This window comes from Hyperolius riggenbachi, chromosome 1, assembly GCF_040937935.1.
Source record: "Hyperolius riggenbachi isolate aHypRig1 chromosome 1, aHypRig1.pri, whole genome shotgun sequence".
Lineage (NCBI taxonomy): Eukaryota > Metazoa > Chordata > Amphibia > Anura > Hyperoliidae > Hyperolius > Hyperolius riggenbachi.
In genome coordinates this window covers 494,570,738-494,587,757 of record NC_090646.1, presented here as the reverse complement: position 1 = coordinate 494,587,757, position 17,020 = coordinate 494,570,738, and the positions used below count along the sequence as shown (strand labels likewise).

Genomic DNA, 17,020 nt, shown 5'->3' with positions numbered 1-17,020 from the left:
ATAGAGAGGAAGCTGTTTTGGAGTGTTTCCTATGTGGTGTACACAGTGCTAGATAGATTCCTGCAGCTGCAGCTATGGGTTGCATGCTTATCCTGGGACAGAAGTCAGAGAGCTGGGATGTGAAACCTATCAGGTGAAATCTGCTGACTGGGAGCAGGATGCTGTGTAGATAGATTTGATTGGGATATACAATGGGCTGTGCCAGAACCGGCTAGATATTACTGTGGGAAAATAGGCCTTTGTGCAGAAAGAGCTTCAAAATGGTGGCGGATCTTATTAACAGGGGATTAAAACTCAGCTCTATCCTGCTCACATTACCTGCTGAAATGGCCCTTTCACGGGACTCTCACACAGATGATGCTTTCTTGACTGATCCTACCAGGAAAAATAACATATCCAGAGATTCATATTCCTCTCTGCACTGCCCTCCTGCGTTTCCTGCAAATAGGGGAAATACAATAGCTAGAGATTCATATTCCTCCCTGTCCTGCCCTGGTGTGACTTCTGCACATAGGGGAAGTACCATATCTAGAGATTCATGTTACTCCCTGTCCTGCTCTGGTGTGTCTCCTGCACATAGGGGACATACAATAGCTAGAGATTCATATTCCTCCCTGTCCTGCTCTGGTGTGACTTCGGCACACAGGGGGGATACCGCATCCAGAGATTCATATTCCTCCCTGTCCTGCCCTGGTGTGTCTCCTGCACATAGGGGAAGTACCATAGCTAGAGATTCATATTCCTCCCTGTCCTGTCCTCATGCATCTCCCGCACATAGGTGAAATACTATATCCAGAGATTCATATTCCTCTCTGTCCTGCCCTGGTGAGTCTCCTACACACAGGCGGAAATGCCATGACCGGAGATTCATATTCTACCATATCCTGCCCCAGTGTGACTCCTGCAAGCAGATGAGAAATGTCATATCCAGAGATTCATATATCTCCCTGCCCTGCCCTGGTTCTTCTCCTGCACAAAGAGGGAAATAACATATCCAGAGATTCATATTCCTCCTTGCCCTGCCCTAATGCGTCTCCTGCACATAGGGGAAATACCATAGCTAGAGATTCATATTCCAGCCCTGTTCTGATCTGGTGTGACTCCTGCACACAGGGAGGAATGCCATATCCAGAGATTCATATTCCTCCCTTTCCTGCTCTGGTGTGTCTCCTGCACATAGGGGAAGTACCATAGCTAGAGATTCATATTCCTCCCTGCCCTGCCCTAATGCATCTCCTGCACACAGGGGAAATGCCATAGCTAGAAATTCATATTTCTCCCTGTCCTGCTCTAGTGTGACTCCTGCACACAAGGGAGAATACCATATCCAGAGATTCATATTTCTCTCTGTCTTCCCTAATGCGTCTCCTGCACATAGGGGAAATACCATATCTAGAGATTCATATTCATCTCTGTCCTGTCTTGGTGTGTCTCCTGCACATAGGGGGAGATACTATATCCAGAGATTAATATCCCTCTCTGCCCTAATGCGTCTCCTGCACATAGGGGAAATACCATATCCAAAGATTCACATTCCTCCTTGTCCTGGTGTGACTTCTGCACATAGGGGAAATACCATATCCAGAGATTCATATTCCTCTCTGTCTTCCCTAATGCGTCTCCTGCACATAGGGGAAATACCATATCTAGAGATTCATATTCATCTCTGTCCTGTCTTGGTGTGTCTCCTGCACATAGGGGGAGATACTATATCCAGAGATTAATATCCCTCTCTGCCCTAATGCGTCTCCTGCACATAGAGGAAATACCATATCCAAAGATTCACATTCCTCCCTGTCCTGGTGTGACTTCTGCACATAGGGGAAATACCATATCCAGAGATTCATATTCCTCCCTGTCCGGCCTGGCAGTCTCCTGCACATAGAGGGAAATACCATATCCAGAGATTCATATTCCTCAGTGTCCTGCCCTGGTGATTCCTCTGCACATAGAGGGAAACACCATATCCACAGATTCATAGCCCTAGTGCGTCCCCTGCACATAAAGGAATAGTATAGCTAGAGATTCATATTCCTCCCTGTCCTGCCCTGGTGTGTCTCCTGCACACAGGGGGAAATACCATATATAGAGATTCATATTCCTCCCTGTCCTGTCCTGTCCTGATGTGTCTCCTGCCTGCAGACGAGAAATTCCATAGCCAGAGATTCATATTCTTCCCTATCCTGCCATGTTGTGTCTTCTGTAAGCAGAGGAGACATGCCATACGCAAAGATTCATATTATTCCCTGTCCTGCCATCATGGTGTGTCTGCTGCAAGTAGAGGAAAAATGTGATATATATCTAGAGATTCACATTCTCCTCTGTTCTGCCCTGGTGAGTTTCCGGCAAATAGCGGAGAAATGCCAAATCCAGAGATTCCTATTCTTTCCAGTCATGCTCTGGTGAGTGTCCTGCACCCAGAAGAGAAATGCCATGCCATATCTAGAGTTTCATAGTTTCCCCTGTCCTTTCTTATTTTGTCTCCTCTCTCCTGCACACAACTGGGAAATGCCAAATCTAGAGATTCATACTCTTCCCTCTCCTGCCCTGTCGTTTCTCCTTCATGCAGAGGAGAAATGCCATGTGCAGAGATTCCTATTTGTCACTGACTGTCCTGTCCTGGTGTGTCTGCAGCACACAGGGAGGAAATGCCATATCTAGAGATCCATATTCTTCCATTATACCCTGGTTTGTCTCCTGCACACAAGGGGTAGAAAATGTTAAATCTTGAGATTCATATTCTTCCCTGTTGTGCCCTGGTGAGTCTCCTGCACACAGCAAGGAAATGCTACACCTAGAGATTCATATTCTTCACTGTCCTACCCTGGTGTCTCCTGTATGCAAGTGAGAAATATTATATCTAGCGATTCATGGTCTTCTCTTTCCTGTTCTGGGCCCTTATGCAATTCACTTTTTTCTCCTGAGTTTTCTCCTAGGTGATATTTTCACAACATGTTATAAAATGCCTTTTAAGCCACTGGCAAGCAAGAAAATACTCAAAATACATGTAATGGTACATTTTCACAGACTTTTGGGTACTTTTTTTCAATTGTAAAAAGCTGAAAAGTTAGTTTAAAGAGATGAAAATTATCTCCTAGGTGAAAACTCAGGTGAAAAAGTTAATTATTATGGGCCCTGTTGTCGCCTGCACACAGCAAGGACATGCTCTATCTCTAGAGATTCATACTCTCCACTGTCCTGACCCCATGTGTCTCCCTGGTTTGTCTCCTGCACACAAGGTGAAGGAGAAAACAAAAAGCAGGGATGGGGAGCATCATCCTCGGGGAGGTGGGATCACAGTCTGCAGAGAATCAGGAGCACAGTGCTAAGGGAAAAGGAAGCATCCAGCAGGGAGCGGGGAGCACAGTCCATGGGGAATGGGGCAAACTGCAGGGAATAGGAGCACAGTTTGCATGAAATTGTGAGAACAGTTTGCATCCAGGGAATGGGGAACACAGTCATCAGGAAGAGGGTAGCACAGTCCCCAGGAATGGAGAGTGCAATCCTCAGGAATGGGTAGTACAGTCCTCAGGAATGGGTAGCACAGTCCTCAGGAATGGGTAGCACAGTACTCAGGAATGGGTAGCACAGTCCTCGGGAATGGGTAACACAGTCTTCGGGAATGGGTAGAACAGTCCACAGGAATGGAGAACACAATTTTTGAGAATGGGTAGCACAATCCTCAGAAATGGGTAGCACAGTCCTCAGGAATGGGTAGCACAGTCCTCGGGAATGGGTAACACAGTGTTCGGGAATGGGTAGCACAGTCTTCGAGAATGGGTAGCACAGTCCTCAGGAATGGGTAGCACAGTCCTAAGAAATGGGTAGCACAGTCTTCAGGAATGGGTGGCACAGTCTTCGGGAATGGGTAGCACAGACCTCAGGAATGGGTAGCACAGTCCTCAGGAACAGAGAGCACAATCCTCAGGAATGGAGAGCACAGTCCTCAGGAATATAGAGCACAATACTCAGGAATGGAGAGCACAGTCCTCAGGAATAGAGAGCACAATCCTCAGGAATAGAGAGCACAATCCTCAGGAATGGGTAACAGTCTGCAGGAACAGATAGCACAATCCTCAGGAATGGAGAGCACAGTCCTCAGGAATGGAGAGCACAGTCCTCAGGAATGGGTAGCACAGTCCTCAGGAATGGGTAAGTCTGAAGGAAATTATGAGAACTATCTGCAGTGAATGGGAAGCACAGTCTTCATGGAGAGGGTGGCATAGTCCCCAGGAACGAAAAGCAAAGTCCGCAGGAATGGGTAGCACAGTCTTCAGGGAATGGGTGCTCAGTTCAGACTGTACACAATGTACAATACTGGGCCTGCTGTCACATAGTGACTAACCAGCAGTATCTATGCAATGACCAGAGCATCTAATCAGATCCTTTCATTCGCTCCTCCAGTGTAGGTCAGTACCTGGAAGTGTACTGAGAACTGGACGTGGCTGACAAGCATGGCAGTTATTCTTTCACTTTCACAAATGAGGCAGATCCTGATGGGATTATTGTATATCACAAGATGAGCCTGACAAAATTATGACAAGCCCTACGGGGATCAGCCATGCAGTGAGCTTCGCACAGCTTATTTGGCCAGCAATAGGATGCAGCACTAATTAAACTTTCAGGGCATGTACATCAATACCCCACGTTCACAAATGTTCATTCTATCTGGTCAAGTAAGGAAAGGAGAATGGAGCTGCCTGAGAGCAGCGAAGACAAGGCATTGCTTTCTCTGCGAATTATCGAATTAACAGAGCCGGGATGGGATTAATCACCCACTGAGTAAATTAAATTTGCACATTATGGGAAAGCAAATGCGTGTAATGTACCCCAGCCAAACGCTGGTAGAAGGATGCGCGGTGCTGTGTGCTACTTACAATCGCAGGGATATAGGAGATATCATTATAGGCTATACATATATATATTTATATATATATATTTTTCATTAAATCGTTTCCATGAATAAATACATTTGTTAAGTCATAACCTACGGTATCTATGATATACATTATCTGAAGATTACAAGATTACATTGGTTTTAAATTGTGGTTCTATACATTAATTTATTGCGAGCCGTGAAAAGACAATTCTCCAGATCAGCAATCGTTTTATTTGGGTGGTGGAACTCAACGAGTAGCAACAGCTTTTATTGCAGGCATGCAATAAATTAATCTAAAAGTGATATGTGTTTTATTTAATAACTCACACAGGTAATATTTTAGGTATGTCAGATTAAGCAGGGTATAATTTGGAATAGTTGTTATATCCCTGGGGGCATTTGCTTGCTTAGTAATGAGAGGTTTGTACTGCAGCTCGCGCATGGATCCCCGATGAGGAGGAATGCGCAGGAGAGTCACGTTGATGTGTTCAGGATACAGGCGGACAGGCTCACTGATATAGGCAGTAACAGGCGGACAGGCTCACTGATACAGGCGGCTAAGGCGCACAGACTCAGTAATACAGGCGCAGATATATACAGGCTCAAAAATAACAAAACAAAACAAACTAAAAAAAACAAAACAAAAAACGACAAAAAAAAAAAAAAACAGACGCCCGGGTTCACAGATACAGGCGGACAGGCTCAGGCGGATAGACTTGGTAGTACAGGCGAACAGACATGTAATAAAGGCAGAGGAGAGGAGCTAAGTGATACAGGCGGTTGGGCTCAGTGATACAGGCAGACTGGCTCAGTGATACAGGCGGATGGGCTCAGTGATACAGGCGGATGGGCTCAGTGATAAAAGCAGATAGGCTCAGTGATACAGGCGGACAGGCTCAGACGGATAGGCTTAGTAATACAGACGAACAGGCAGAGGAGCTCAGTGATAAAGGCAGGCAGACTCAGTGATACAAGCGGATGGGCTCAGTGATAAAAGGAGGCAGGCTCAGTGATAAAGGCAGACAGGCTCAGTGATACAGGTGGATGGGCTCAGTGATACAGGCGGACTGGCTCAGTGATAAAGGCAGACAAACTCAGTGATACTACATTCCACATTCTTTCGCCCATAGTGCACTCTACTGCTCGTTGAACCCATAAATCACCTAATACAGCCTACACAGGTCTCACCAGCAAATAAATGAAAATCTTATAGCCTACTTATATCACATAATTAAATATTTGCTTAGCATTGTACTTTATATATGAAATGTAAAGTTGCATCACATTCTACATAAATACATTATTTTGTTAGACTTAAATATTTCACCATATAAATAATAAAAGCCCTGATTTTCTTCAGGGGTTCAGCCAGTTAAAAAACATTGGCAGAGAATACTGCATCTCGTCCTGCTGATCTCTACACATTGCAGGGATTCGTGGAACCCGTTATTTCATATTGTTTTATGTAAGAAACGGGAAAATAATTTGATGCGTCAATAGATTCGTGCCGTGTTAAAATGAAAGTAGCAGTGGCGCATACCTTGTGCAGCTATTGCGCGCGCAGCATGGTGACAATTTCTGGTCAGTCTGTACCTCGCATTGTTGCCATGATTACCAAGAGGTACAATCTGAGCTTACTGACAGCTTCGGAAATCCTCGACTGGCGACTGAATGGAACTAACAGTTCACTAATAATATGTGTGCCCTTAATAGAAAATACTTGTATAGAGCCAGTCTACATATGTGGCAACGAAGCAGAATTTTTCTCTCGGAGCAGTGACATTTCCTATTGTGGTGACATAATTGGCAGCCATAATTTAACACTAAAATAGAAGAAAACCAGCATGTGATTGGATGTGTTTGTAGAGTCCCTATTTTCTAACCATAACTAATAATTACCCGCCGCTATAGACTACCCACCCATCTAACTACAAACACTGTTCATCATACAAATCTAGATTCGGAATAAATATGTGTATTTCTCAGGCACACAATACCCACTCATTAACAATATGCAATAGGCTGTGACTGTAGTGGTACTATAGCTAGCCCAGCACTGCAATACAACCATCTGTATGACGCTGCTCCACACAGTCCTATATGTCTTGCCCTCATGTAGGTATGATGTAGTGCTGGTGATCAGTCAGTCAGAACCCGCTGATAGGCAATACGCCAGACTACACACACGTTACTTGTGTATCATCACATGTACTGTATATTGCTGCACCCAGCTGTGATAGGTGTGGATACAGAAGAGGAATACTTAGGCCCCTATTCAATTAACCCTTTCTCCTAGGTTTTCTCCTAGCTGATAATTTCACACCTCATCAATAAATGCCCTTTAAGCCACCAGCAAGCAAGGAAAAAAAAAACCCTCAGAATAATTTTGTACTTTTTCCCATACTTTTTTGTAAATTTTAAACTGCAGAGTGCTGAAAAGTTAAAGTTATCTCCTAGGAGAAAACTTAGCAGAAAAAAGTGAGTTGAATAAGGACCATTGAGGCGTACAGAGCCAGTTCTGGGGCAGAACGTGCTGCGATGCTGCATATTATAATGGCGCTTATATTTGTTCTTTGTTGTGACAGTTCTGGTTTTGACAGGTAGACAGACAAGAGACGAATCAGCACTTGCTAACAGTTTTGCTGGACGGTGCTCCTCAAAAGTTCAATAGGCGTCATAATTATCCATCCAGCTCACATAACGACTGAGTGTACATGGGCACAGGAATGTATGCCCATCATGTACAAGGAGGGTACACATATCACAAGTCCTGCTACCAGTGCAAGAACAGATCCATTCCAACCCCAGCTGCACAGTGACCCTCTGGTTATATGGGCTTACATTGTACTAACCCAAATACTGATCCAGTTCTGGGTCAGGTGTACCTTTCTAGCAATAGCACAAATTATATACAATGTAACGTCAGCTACGTAACTACTACTATACAGAATACAACTAATACATCATAACCAGTAGACAGTCAGCTACAGCTACACAATATATTTAGTACATCATAGCCAGTAGACAGCTCCAGCTACACAATATATTTAGTGTCCACATCCATACAAACAGTGTACTGGCTGTTTAATGAATACAAGCAAGTGCAGAAATATATATGGGTTTATTTTGAAATCATGGACTGAGCAGTACAGGTTTATAATTTTACTACTAGCCCTCCCCTCCCCTCCCCAGTTGGATATCCGCACATCACGTTGTAGTGGACAGCTTAGGCTACACAGGGTGCCGCTATAACAGCATTGTGTTTCGGCTCTTTTTTTTTCCTTTTTTGTATCTCACTTATTAAGGTATAACAAGATGGATAAACTGACAACTCGACAGTTCATTGAGGATACTGTGACTGTACGGTTTATATTGTTATTGCATTATTATCCTCAGGTTATTTATTTATTTGCATTTACACAGTCACCACGCCTCCTGTCGCACAGGATCCTTTATTTTGGGTAGCAGTCACATCTATCTATCTGAGACACTGCTACCTGCACACTGGGACAATGCTGGCAGCAGTACACGGATGGCAGATGTTGCTCATCACTTGTTCGCGTCTCTGGCTGTACTATCAGGAAAATATCCCGTTTCTTCCTTTCCTACATCATCATGTACATCCTTTTTTCACAACAGACAGCGGCCCATTCCCGTGGCTGTAAAAGGGTTAAAGGGCACTTAATTTATCACTCTTAGAAATGTCAACACCCTAGCTTTGTGCCTTTTGTTATTTTTTCCTGTTGCTTTTATACTGAAATGACCAGCCATTGCAGGAAATTCAAGTCAGATCCAATGATACAATTCTATCCAGCCCCAGCTAAGTAAACTCTGCTTTTTTTGGTCTTTTTGTTTCAACCTTATAATTAAACGCCCAGGCTGGCAGCGGGGACACTAGTGTGTACAATCAAGCCCCACATGCGTGTATTATATTGTGTGCATTATACTGTGTGTACTATACTGTATATTATATGGTGAGCATTGTATGGTGTGTATGATACTGTGTATAATATATTGTGTACATTGTGTGTATTATACGGTGGGTATTATACAGTACAGTTTGCATTATATTATGTGTATGATATTGTGTTTATTATACGGTATTTCCTTGGGTATTTTCCTGTATGTATTGTTGTGTATGTATTATATTGTATGCAGTATACTATATTATTGCATATATCGTACTGTGTGTATTAAACTGTATGTATTATATGTTGTGCATTATACTATGTATTCAATGGTGTGTATTATACATACTGTGTGTATTATATTGCAGATTTTACTGTGTGTATTATAATGCATGTATTGTACTGTGTGTATTACACTGTGTGCATTATATGGTGTGCATTATACTGTATGTAATATATGCTGTGCATTGTACTGTGTAGTATATATGGTGACGTGTATTATACTGTGTGTGTATTATAGTATTATATTGTATATATTGTACTTTGTGTATTACATTGTATGTATTGTACTGTGTGTATTAAATTGATTATATTGTACTGTGTGTATTATGTATTGTACAATGTGTATTATACTGTATGTATTGTGCTTTGTGTATAATATTGCATGTGTTGTACTGTGTGTATTGCGCTGTGTGCATTATATGGTGTGTATTATACTGTGTATTACATGTTGTGCATTATAGTGTGTATTATATGGTGTGTATTATACTGTGTATATACTATATTGTATGCATTGTACTGTGAGTATTATATCACTTATATTGTACTGTGTGTATTATACTATATGTATTGTTCTGTGTGTAGTATATTATATTATACTGCGTGTATCGTATTGCATGTATTGTACTGTGTGCATTACACTGTATGCATTATATAGCGTGTATTACACTGTGTGTATTATAGCAGAGCAGTACCCCTGTGTTGGTCTGTGTTTGCCCCATGCCGTATGTACAGCGGACCGCAGCAGTATGCAGTCTATGCTTGGTAATGAGGATACCCAGGCTTGTACATGGTCAGCCTGCACACAATGCTGCCCCTGCATACTCTACAGGAGACATCAATCCGAGTGTTTATTATTCTCCAGTAATGAGATCCTGAGCACTAAGCAAATTTCCTGAGCAGTCCCAGTTAAGATATGTGTTTAACCATCACTTAATCCTCATATCAACATATCGAATGACTTATTTGCTACAACCTTCCATTTTTCTCAATGTGCTCCTTATATTTTTTTTCCCCGTAGATGGAAAGCAGACATATTAACATATTTACTGACAGTTATTACATTACATGTAACAAGAGATCACCATGGTGTGGCTGGAAAATACCTTAAAATATTATGATTACATCGCCTGTACAATCAAGATTCCTCTTAACAATAGTGTTTTAATGTGTTGTGTTGGAGACACATCTCCCAGGAACCACACACACGGCGAATGACGAGGTCGGTGAGCTGCAGACAGAGGCAGACCATGCGGCTCCTCTACCCATGACAGCTACAGGTGAATGTTCCCTGTGTATTGCTGCCTCCAGCTCCTGTCAGGCTGCCACCTACTACTGCCAACTAAAGTCCCTGCCAGGCTGCCACTTACTCCTGCCACCTCCAGCCCCTGCCAGGCTGCCACCTACACCTACCATCTCCAGCCCCTGCCAGGCTGTCACCTACTCCTGCCACCTCCAGCTCCTGCCAGGCTGCCACTTACTCCTGCCACCTCCAGCCAGGCTGCCACCTACTCCTGCCACCTCCAGCTTCTGCCAGGCTGCCACCTACTCCTGCCACCTCCAGCCCCTGCCAGGCTGCCACCTACACCTACCATCTCCAGCCCCTGCCAGGCTGTCACCTACTCCTGCCACCTCCAGCTCCTGCCAGGCTGCCACTTACTCCTGCCACCTCCAGCCAGGCTGCCACCTACTCCTGCCACCTCCAGCTTCTGCCAGGCTGCCACCTACTCCTGCCACCTCCAGTTCCTGCCAGGCTGCCACCTACTCCTGCCACCTCCAGCTCCTGCCAGTGCCAGACTGCCACCTACGCCTGCCACCTCCAGCTCCTGCCAGGCTGCCACCTACACCTAAAACCTCCAGCCCCTGCCACCTACTCCTGCCACCTCCAGCCCCTGCCAGTCTGCCACTTACTCCTGCCACCTCCAGCCCCTGCCAGGATGCCACCTACTCCTGCCACCTCCAGCCCCTGCCAGGCTGCCACCTACTCCTGCCACCTCCAGCTCCTGCCAGTGCCAGGCTGCCTCTTACTCCTGCCACCTCCAGCTCCTGCCAGGCTGCCACGTACTCCTCCAGCTCCTGCCAGGCTGCCATGTACTCCTGCCACCTCCAGCCCCTGCCAGGCTGCCACTTACTCCTGCCACCTCCAGCTCCTGCCAGGCTGCCACCTACTCCTGCCACCCCCAGCCCCTGCCAGTCTGCCACCTACTCCTGCCACCTCCAGCTCCTGCCAGTGCCAGGCTGCCTCTTACTCCTTCCACCTCCAGCTCCTGCCAGGCTGCCATCTACTCCTGCCACCTCCAGCTCCTGCCAGGCTGCCACCTACTCCTGCCACCTCCAGCTCCTACCAGTGCCAGGCTGCCACCTACTCCTGCCACCTCCAGATCCTGCCAGTGCCAGGCTGCCACCTACTCCTGCCACCTCCAGCTCCTGCCCGGCTGCCACCTACTCCTGCTATCTCCAGCTCCTGCCAGGCTGCCACCTACTCCTGCCACCTCCAGCTCCTGCCAGGCTGCCACCTACTCCTGCCACTTCCAGCTCCTGCCAGGCTGCCACCTACTGCTGCCACCTCCAGCCCCTGCCAGGCTGCCACCTACTCCTGCCACCTCCAGCTCCTGCCAGGCTGCCACCTACTCCTGCCACCTCCAGCCCCTGCCAGGCTGCCACCTACTCCTGCCACCTCCAGCTAGAGTTGAGCTGAAATTTTCGTAATTTCGCATTACTATAATTACGCATGCGAAATTTGCGATTACGATGCGAAATTAGCGTAGCGAAATTGCCATTAAAATCGTAATTGAAAATACCGTAAGCGTAATTTTCAACGCGAAATTTCGCGTTTCGTTCATGCCGTAATTTCGCATTAAACGCTACCTTAATTTCGTGTTAAACCGTAACGCTCCGTATAATATAAAAAAGCCGCCGACTTTAAGGGTTAATAGCAAAGCCCCCTTAAATGCTAAGAGCCTCAAATTTGGAGAATATATTAAGGAGATCAGGAGGAATAAGAGGAAAAAAATTTTTTTCAAAAAGACCTTATAGTTTTTGAGAAAATCGATGTTAAAGTTTCAAAGGAAAAATGTAAACATTTAAAAACCCGCCGACTTTAACGGTTAATAGCAAAGCCTGCTTAAAGTTTAGGAACACCAAATTCCCAGGGTATATTAAGGGGATCAGTGGGAATAAGAGGAAAAAATTTTTTTTCAAAAAGACCTTATAGTTTTTGAGAAAATCGATTTTTAAGTTTCAAGGGCGAAAATGTCTTTTAAATGTGGAAAATGTCAGTTTTTTTTGCACAGGTAACAATAGTGTATTATTTTCATAGATTCCCCCAAGTGGGAAGAGTTTTACTTACTTCGTTCTGAGTGTGGGAAATATAAAAAAAAACGACGTGGGGTCCCCCCTCCCAGACCTCTTTAACCCCTTGTCCCCCATGCAGGCTGGGATAGCCAGAATGCGGAGCACCGGCCGCGTGGGGCTCCGCACCCTGACTATACCAGCCCGCATGGTCCATGGATTGGGGGGTCTCGGAAGGGGAGGGGCAGCCAAGCTTTCCCCTCCCCCTCCGAGCCCTTGTCCAATCCAAGGACAAGGGGCTCTTCTCCACCTCCGATGGGCGGTGGAGGTGGAGGCCGCGATTTCCTGGGCGGGAGGTTCATGGTGGAATCTGGGAGTCCCCTTTAAAAAGGGGTCCCCCAGATGCCCACCCCCCCTCCCAGGAGAAATGAGTATAGAGGTACTTGTACCCCATACCCATTTCCTTTAAGAGTTAAAGTAAATAAACACACAGACACTTAGAAAAAGTATTTTAATTGAACAAAAAACATAACCACGAAAAAAGTCCTTTAATATTCTTAATTAACCATTAATACTTCCCTGTCCCTTTAAATAAATGATCCCTCGCAATATCCTCGGAAATGTTCTATCAGTTACAATGTAACAAAGTTATTACAATGTATCAACTTTGTTACATTGTAACTACGCCGCACCCGACGCCACTCGCCGCTCAGCCGCCGCATACGCGTCCGTGCAGGACGCTAAGTCCCCGCAGCTCCCGCTGTCCACCCCGCCCACATCTGTCACCCACATGTCACCCACATGTGGGTGACATGTGGGTGACATGTGGGAGAGGCGGGGAGGGCAGCGGAGCCGGCGGGGACTTAGCGTCCTGCACGGACCCGACAGAGCTCTGAGCTATAGCTCAGAGCTCTCTAAAGCATCTTTGTATTTGGGCTCCAAGGAGCCCCATTGGTCCTTAGCAGACCAATGGGGTTCCTTCAAATCAGAAGGAACCCCATTGGTCTGCTAAGGACCAATGGGGCTCCTTGGAGCCCAAATACAAAGATGCTTAGAGAGCTCTGAGCTATAGCTCAGAGCTCTGTCGGGTCCTGCAGCGCAGACGCGGTGGCGGCGGCGGCGGTGAGTGACGTCGGGTGCGGCGTAGTTACAATGTAACAAAGTTGATACATTGTAATAACTTTGTTACATTGTAACTGATAGAACATTTCCGAGGATATTGCGAGGGATCATTTATTTAAAGGGACAGGTAAGTATTAATGGTTAATTAAGAATATTAAAGGACTTTTTTCGTGGTTATGTTTTTTGTTCAATTAAAATACTTTTTCTAAGTGTCTGTGTGTTTATTTACTTTAACTCTTAAAGGAAATGGGTATGGGGTACAAGTACCTCTATACTCATTTCTCCTGGGAAGGGGGGTGGGCATCTGGGGGACCCCTTTTTAAAGGGGACTCCCAGATTCCACCATGAACCTCCCCCCCAGGAAATCGCGGCCTCCACCTCCACCGCCCATCGGAGGTGGAGAAGAGCCCCTTGTCCTTGGATTGGACAAGGGCTCGGAGGGGGAGGGGAAAGCTTGGCTGCCCCTCCCCTTCCGAGACCCCCCAATCCATGGACCATGCGGGCTGGTATAGTCAGGGTGCGGAGCCCCACGCGGCCGGTGCTCCGCATTCTGGCTATCCCAGCCTGCATGGGGGACAAGGGGTTAAAGAGGTCTGGGAGGGGGGACCCCACGTCGTTTTTTTTTTATATTTCCCACACTCAGAACGAAGTAAGTAAAACTCTTCCCACTTGGGGGAATCTATGAAAATAATACACTATTGTTACCTGTGCAAAAAAAACTGACATTTTCCACATTTAAAAGACATTTTCGCCCTTGAAACTTAAAAATCGATTTTCTCAAAAACTATAAGGTCTTTTTGAAAAAAATTTTTTTCCTCTTATTCCCACTGATCCCCTTAATATACCCTGGGAATTTGGTGTTCCTAAACTTTAAGCAGGCTTTGCTATTAACCGTTAAAGTCGGCGGGTTTTTAAATGTTTACATTTTTCCTTTGAAACTTTAACATCGATTTTCTCAAAAACTATAAGGTCTTTTTGAAAAAAAAATTTTTCCTCTTATTCCTCCTGATCTCCTTAATATATTCTCCAAATTTGAGGCTCTTAACATTTAAGGGGGCTTTGCTATTAACCCTTAAAGTCGGCGGCTTTTTTATATTATACGGAGCGTTACGGTTTAATGCGAAATTACGGTAGCGTTTAATGCGAAATTACGGCATGATACGACTGTAATGCGAAAATTACGCGAAAATTACGCTTACGCGAAATTTCGCGAAATCCTTCTTCATTACGATTATGTACTTACGGCCATAATCGTAATTACACTAATTACGCGAAATTTCGCAAAATCGTAATTAGGTCATTACGCTCATCTCTACCTCCAGCTCCTGCCAGGCAGCCACCTACGCCTGTCCCCTCCAGCCCCTGCCAGGCTGCCACCTACTCCTGTCACCTCCAGCCCCTGCCAGACTGCCACCTCCAGCCCCTGCCAGTCTGCCACCTACTCCTGCCACCTCCAGCCCCTGACAGGCTGCCCCCAACTCCTGCCACCTCCAGTCCCTGCCTGGCTACCACTTACTCCTGCCACCTCCAGCCCCTGCCAGGCTGCCACTTACTCCTGCCACCTCCAGCTCTTGAGAGGGTGCCACCTCCTGCCACTTTCAGCTCCTGCCAGGCTGTCACCTCTTTCCATCTAAAGCATCTGCCACCTCCAGCTCTTGCCGGGCTGCCACCGTCAGTCCCTGCCACCTCCAGTTACTGCCACATCTAATAATAATAATAATATTAATAATAATAATAATAATAATAATAATAATAATAATAATAATAATGTATTATTATTATTATCATCATCTCTGTCACCTTTAGTACCTGCCACATTCAACTGCTGCCACCTTCAGTCCCACCCTATGCTGCATACAGGATGAACTGAGATAGAACTATAGGGAATAGAAAAGTAAGCTAAGTGTATGTCACACCACACTGCTACAAACGTCTTTCATTAAAGTATGCCATTTTTGATATGGTTATGTTTTGTTTACCTGAAGTATATATGTATATACTGGGTATTCACACACACACACAACACAGCAGATTTCAAATAGGTAGATAGATAAAGAGCTAGAGAGAGAGAGATGGATAGACAGACAGGTAGGTTGATAAAGAGCTAGAGAGATGGATGGATAGACAGGTTGGTAGGTAGATAAAGAGCTAGAGAGATAGATGGATAGACAGGTAGGTAGGTAGATAGAGTTGGCCACATGAGATCGCACAGTCAGTGTAGCTCCGGGGAAGCTCGCTATTCCTTGGATGGAAGCCCCCTGGACTAGGGATAACTCTGCAGCGGCTGCCCGGAGAGGTGGAAGGGGATCCGGGTACCAGTATCAGGTGGGATGCTGTACCTGCACCCCCCAGATAACAGCCCCCCCCCCCCCCCGCCCTCAGGCGAGGCTCCCATACAGCACAAGCTGCCCCCGGAGAGCCCGGCTACTCACTTGTTAAGTCCCAGGGTGAAAGCCCTCACTTGTCCTCAGAGCAGACCTTGGCGCTTGGATCAGACAGCAGTAGCCGCGGATTTATTTATACTGCTCCCATCACAGCATGCAGTCCTGGCTCCTTTTTCTCTTGCCCTATAAATCCAATACTGGATTTCTTAAGGCAGCCTCCGCCGACCAACCACCAAGGCTGGCATTTCACTTCTCTCTTTACTGTGTACAAATTGATTAGACACTAATGCACTTGCCTGTGAGTACAGAGCATGACCCAACTGCTTCCAGGATTGCAGACCATAGCCTGTCTCCTGCTAGATAGATTATTCTGAGGGATGGAGTAACCCTAATGCCTGGGATGGCAGATTCATTGATGGAGATATGTATGGCAAAATATAAGAACACCTCCTCCAGAGATGGGAACAGCAGTTGCTGTTGCTGCTGGTATCCCTGTGTGCTGGATGTTCCCCTTAGGGTGCCAGTGATTGCTCTAGCGCCTCTCCTGTCTGGAAGCAGGTGTATACTCTACATACAAACCTTTTGCAGAGTCCCCCTCAATACTCAAAACCTATGCAATGTCCTTCAAAGTAGAAACACTGTGCACAGTCCCTCAAAATGTAAACATTGTGTACAGTCCCTCAATATGCAAACACTGTGCATAGTTCCTCAAAACCAAAACACTGGGCACAGTCCCTCAAAATGCAAACACTGTGCATGGTCCCCCAAAATGCAAACACTGTGCACAGTCCCCCAAAATGTAAACACTGTGCACAGTTCCTCAAAATACAAACACTGCACAGGCTCTCAAAATTACAGACACTGGGCACAGTCTCTTAAAATACAAACACTGCACACAGTCCCTCAAAATACAAACACTGTGCACAGCCCCCCTCACAATACAAATATTGTGCATAGTTCCTCAAATACAAACACTGTTCACGGTCCTTCAAAATGCAAACACTGTGGACAGTCCCTCAAAATGCAATCACTGTGCAGAGTCTCTCAAAATACAAATATTGTGCACAGTCCCTCAAAAATACAAATAGAAAACACTGTACACAATATCTCAATATAAACACTGTGCACAGTCCCTCAAATACAAACACTGTGCACAG

At 45.6% G+C, this 17,020-nt stretch overlaps 1 protein-coding gene across 1 annotated transcript in view; it reads right to left on the bottom strand.

Moving 5' to 3' along the window:
* The window catches only part of TBX1 (T-box transcription factor 1), a 61,346-nt gene extending 45,330 nt beyond the window's left edge, over window positions 1-16,016 (bottom strand). The window contains exon 1 of the mRNA XM_068243248.1: window positions 15,912-16,016. The gene's annotated coding sequence lies outside the window, so the exon portion shown is untranslated. The remainder of the gene's footprint in view (window positions 1-15,911) is intronic.
* Between the last annotated feature and the right edge of the window lie 1,004 nt (window positions 16,017-17,020).